General features: G+C 45.6%; 1 non-coding gene across 1 annotated transcript; it reads left to right on the forward strand.

Moving 5' to 3' along the window:
- The first annotated feature begins 251 nt into the window (after positions 1-251).
- Positions 252-324, forward strand: TRNAR-CCU. Its single transcript has one exon. It is a non-coding gene; the product is annotated as a tRNA-Arg (tRNA).
- The last annotated feature ends 5,421 nt before the right edge of the window (positions 325-5,745 follow it).

A 5,745-nucleotide genomic window follows, 5' to 3' on the forward strand; every position in this document is an offset into this window, starting at 1 on the left:
CATCAAGATGGAGCGGGGACCCTGGGAATACTCATATATTTATCATGTTGTATCTGCTACACCAAAAGGGTATTGTGTACTCACACACACACTGACACACACACACACACACACTTTAAAAGATTACCTTAAAAAAATCTGCTCTAATAAAGATGCTGACAGAGAGAGCAGACTTGTGGACACAGCGGGGGATGGAAAGGGTGGGAGGAATTGAGAATAACATTGACATATATACACTACCACGTGTAAATGTCCCAGTGGCCTAATGGATAAGGCACTGGCCTCCTAAGCCAGGGATTGTGGGTTCAAGTCCCACCTGGGGTGGTGTCAGGGCAGGAGAGCTTGCCCCAAATTAACTTTTGGGCTTCCCAGGTGGTGCTAGTGGTAAAGAACTCACCTGCCAATGTAGGAGACATAAGAGATGCGGGTTCTATCCCTGGGTTGGGAAGATCTCCTGGAGGAGGAAATGGCAACCCCCTGCAGTATTCTTGCCTGGAGAATCCCATGGACAGAGAGGCCTGGCGGCCATACTCTATGGGGTTGCAGAGTCAGACACAAATGAACACACACACTACTGCCATGTGTAAAACAGATAGCTAGTGAGAAGCTGCTCACAGGGAGCTCAGTCCAGTGCTCCGTGATGACCTACAGGGGTGGGACGGGGGCAGATTAAGAGGGAGGCTCAAGAGGGAAGGGATATATACACACACACACAGAGCTGATTCACATGGTTGTTCAGCAGAAACCAATGTAACATTGTAAAGCAATTATACTCCAATAAATAAATAAATAAAATAAAACTACTCAGGAAAAAAAATCTGCTGTGCTACCACCTGAATTTGACTTGGGAGGCGGCTCCCCTTTCTTCTCTTGTTTCCCTCAATCCCACTCTCCTTCACTGGCAAGCCCTGGGATTCCATTCAGAGCAATAGGTAGGGATTGATTCTAGGAGAAAAGGGTTCTGACTCAGCATTATCCGCTCAGCACCCTTTAAGGGCCCAGGGCTTGACTAGTTCATTTCTCGTATTGTCTCCATAATCAGGCCAGGAAACCAGGCTCAGTGAGGATGACCAACCAGTGAAAGCAAAGGCAACAAAAGCCATACCCCTTTTCCTCCTGGGAACTCTGAACATGGAGTTCCTCTGAGAACAAGTAGAACATGTGCATGCTCAGTCATGTCTGACTCTTCGCAACTCTATGGACTGTAGCCCACCAGTATCCTCTGCCCATGGAATTTTCTAGGCAAGAATACTGGAATGGGTTGCTATTTCCTCCTCCAGGGGATGTTCCCAGACTAGGGATTGAACTCGTGTCCCTTGTGTCTCCTTTATTGGCAGGTGGATTCTTTACTGCTGAACCACCTGGGAAGCCCAGGAGCTCTGAAGGCCTCCACAAATTCCTAGGAGAGTTGAGCACAAGAATTCATAGGATTTGTACACATAACGAGGCATAGAAGTAGTAGTAAGAGTCCTGAGGTTGGAGAGGAGGCCCCTACAGTCTATTTCTGTCACCTGTTCTGTGAGTCAGTGTCACCTGGGGCAGGTCTCCTGGCTTCTCTGGGAGTTTAAGCCATGAAATGGGATGATGTGACATCACCCACCTTAAGACCGGGAGTAGAACTTTCTCTTCTACACCATACCACCCTCTGGGTGTCAAGAACCTCAGCTGTGTTTTGAAGGTGTTTAAAAAACACAGGGCCATTGAAAAGAGGGATTTCCATGCAGGAAACTCTAGATGGGCACAGCCAAGCCTCTGGGCCTGGGCTGTTGTCCTGCTGCTGGACAGATCACAGCGCCCTGTGTATGCTGTGTGGGGAATCTGTGTGCTGTCCTTGTCTAAACAATGAAGGGTGGTTTGAGGTACTGACTTCATCCCCTCACCCCCCCCTACAGCTCCATGCACTACACACAGGGAGAGCGTGGCGGCCGTCTCAGTGCTGCCTGGGTGTCCTCAGCGTGGTCCGGGCCCCTTGACTTTCTCCTCGGTCACTCTTCACCTCTTTCTCTTCTACGCCAAGCCCTGTGTTGCTGCTGCTGCTGCTGCTAAGTCACTTTAGTCGCGTCCAACTCCGTGCGACCCCAGAGACAGCAGCCCACCAGGCCCTGCTGTCTCTGGGATTCTGCAGGCAAGAACACAGGAGTGGGTTGCCATTTCCTTCTCCAATGCATGAAAGTGAAAAGTGAAAGTGAAGTTGCTCAGTTGTGTCCGACTCTTAGCAACCCCATGGACTGCAGCCTACCAGGCTCCTCCGTCCATGGGATTTTCCAGGCAAGAGTACTGGAGTGGGTTGCCATTGCCTTCTCCAGTTTACTAAAGGGAACTTAAAAAAAGTTATTTATTTAGCTGTGCCAGGTCTTAGTTGTGGCACATGAGGTCTTCAGTCGTAGCATGCAGGATCTTTAGTTGCAACATGCAGGATCTAGTTCCTTGATCAGGGATTGAACCCAGGCCTCCTGCATTGAGAATGAGGAGTTCTAGCCACTGGACCACCAGGAAGGTCCCTAAAGGGTAAGTTTTTAAAAGTTAAAAATACAACACTTGTACAGATATAATATGAACAAAGATTTTATTTGACTCATTAAATAATATAGGGCCAGTAAGATATTAAAACCACACACACATCTCAAACAAGAATGCTGAGATGAAATTTCTCATAGAGGCAAAATTAGTTAGTATAATGCAAAATTAGTTAATATTCTGTAGGGTAGCAGTTCTCAGAAGTTTCCATCTCAAGATCCCTTTACACTCTTAAAGCTTATGCAACACCTCAAGGAGCTTTTGTTTATGTGGGTTAGATCTACCAACATTTGCCACGTTAGAAATTAAAACTGAGGACATTTAAAAACACAGGAGCATACCAACAAGCACTCATTCCATAAGCCATCAGAGCAATGACAGTAACATTGCAAGTCATGTAGCCCCCCAAAAGGCTCTGTATACCTGTGAGGAAATGAGAGGAAAACAGGCAAATAATATTAATATGAAAATGGTTTTGATCTAACAGACTCCCTGAAAGCATCTTGGGCAACTCCTAGATGGACACAGATGATGCATGGGTGAGCTCCACTGTTACTGGGCAATAAAATGGAATGTCTGAGGTTAGATTTTCCTTATTGGGTAGAAATCAATTATATTTCTACCAGATAAAATTCATTTCCATTATCATGGACAAGGATCATTTGCATCACTATGAGTTTCCTACAACTTCTATAAAGCTGGAAAATAACTTTGTTGATTGAGATCTGTTTAAGGTGTTCATCCCGGTAGAAGAAGATAATCCCTTTGAGATCTACTAGGTAAAACCCAGAACTCCACTGGCAAGACACTTGATTTTGCCCATTTCCGAGTCTTTGCAAAATTTTCCCTGACATGAGGGAGCCATCCTCTGGTGTCCCAGGTGACGGGGTGTTTTGGCTCTCTGTTCTTTTTCTGGCTTGCTGTTATGGCATAAGCAGCATCACCAGCTTCCCTTGGGTCTGTCTCTTTGGTTCTAAAGAGCTTACTGAGGAAGTAAAAAGACTGCAGTAGAAAGATCATCATAATTCTAATTATTCTCCAGGCAATGCGAAGAGAAAAAGCATGAAGATAAACATATTGACATTTGTTCCTGCTACAGCGTGATTCCAGGAAAGGCCTCACTGGAGCTTGGTCTTCCAGGTGGTGTGGTGTTTTCAACGTGGACAGAGTTGTCAGGAGGCAGCACTAGATGGAGCTGCAAAATCTGGGTCACTACAGTGTGTAAGCCATCTCTACCTCGAGTCTCACCCTGATAAGGACATTATTTCTTGTGCCCTAGTCAGAAGGCCAAAGGGACTATCTTGGTCACTAGGCCAGGATGATGGTTTGGAACTGAAGTCTAAATCTTGTGGGAGCAGACGGGGGGCATCTTGAGGACTCCAGTTGTAAACGTCTAGAAGATTGGTTTAAGGAGAAGAAGAGGCAGGGAAATCAGCAAAGATCTGGCCAGAGCAGGGCAACTTAGATAGGATGACTGGCCAGTTTTTGTGTGTACTGGGCTTGCTTTTGGCTACAAAGGATATAAAACCCTCCATCATGACTTAAAGGATTATTTGTCAGAGAGAGCAAGCACTCCACCTTGCCTACCACGTGGCGCTACACCTTAATGCTTATCACTTCATAGCCGCACAGTGGCTGCTGCATCCCCAGAAGTCTCCTAGTAGGTTAGAAGGGGAAAGAGGCAAATGAAAAAGAGATACATACAATTGCATGTGCACACATACATGTATACACACAACTTTTCTTAGAAAAGATCCCTTGGGGCTTCTGTTACTTTTCGCTGGCCAGAACCATTTAAAAAACTCTCCAGGCAGATGGCAAATAGATTGTTTTAGTTTTTCAACCTTTCTAATAGAGGAAGTCAAGGAGAAATTGGTTATAAATAGCCTTTAGTAGACAACACACAGTGTCCACCCCAGCAGCCTTGCGAGAAATGTGAGAGTGGGCAGATAGGACACTCAGCTCCAGGTAAGGAGCCAGGTAGGAAAAGGCAGATCCTTGGTATGGTCCATCCTGCCTGACACCCCATCCTCTGTTGATGACCCTGCCTACCTTCCCCTATGTACCCTCTTAGAGGCAAACATGACTGCTGCGTATTTTGTTTCCAGTTTTATGAGTGTTGATAACTCCATGACTTTCCTCATGCTTTCCTCTGTGCCTGGAGCCTTACTGTTCCACCCTCCTCTTCCACACGGTGCCCATGCCATATGCCAGCCATAAGGAGCACCACAATAGACAAGAGCTTGGAGTACTTGACCTCATGGAACACAGACTTCAGACTCCTTTGCCTTACACACCTTGGGAAGGGGCAAGACTAAGGATGAAGCCCACTTCTGATTGGCTGTGAGCAGTCTATGGAGGGCTTATCATGTCCATTTTAGAGAAAAGGAAACAGACTTGGAGACATTAAATGACTTCCTCAAGATCACAAAGCTTGAAAGTGGTGGCGGTGGGTTTGAACCTGGCTTTGCCTGACTTTAAAGTCCACGTGTTGTGTGTTGTGCTACCTTATTGTGTTGCCTTCCCTTTTCAAATGACAGTCCTACATCTATTTGTGAAGACTGTAAGGTTCCCCAAGAGTCCTTCTTCGCAGGAAATACATCTTCATTCTAATCACCCAATCCTTCCTAGGCTGTGTGTCTTCAGAGGAAAGGCTTGAGCCCTATTTTGTTTCGCATCGTTGGAGTTAAACACATTGTTTAACACAGACTGAGAACCCAAGAACCGAAGAAAGTTGGGTTTGAATCCCAGCTCCATCGAGACTGTTGACTTTGGGCAATTTGCTTAACCTCTATCTGGTGAGTGACCCCTATCTAAAAAGAAAGCATCTGATCAGCCTCCCAAATGCTTTATTCATAAGCAGAGGGTATGAGCTTGCGAGATTTTTGTCATGGATGGCCAAGGCTCAAGCTTAGTTCTGACTTCTTGCTATGTGACCCCTGACTTTCAGCTCTATAAAATGAGAACAGAATACCTGCTTCAGGGAGAATCAGAAATAACATCTGTTATAATAATGAGACTTGCTACCTATCACTGAATGCATTCCATAGGCTGAGATCTCTGCTCAGTCCCTTTCATACGTTACTGCATAAAGACTTTCAGAAACATAGGAAGAAGTGCATCACTATTGTTCCCATTTTTCTGATGGAAAAAGAGAGGTTAAACAACTTGCCTTAGGTTACATCGATGGTCAGGTTTGATTTCAACTCATAGTTGGCTCACAGCAAG

This window comes from Bubalus bubalis, chromosome 4 (assembly GCF_019923935.1).
Source record: "Bubalus bubalis isolate 160015118507 breed Murrah chromosome 4, NDDB_SH_1, whole genome shotgun sequence".
Lineage (NCBI taxonomy): Eukaryota > Metazoa > Chordata > Mammalia > Artiodactyla > Bovidae > Bubalus > Bubalus bubalis.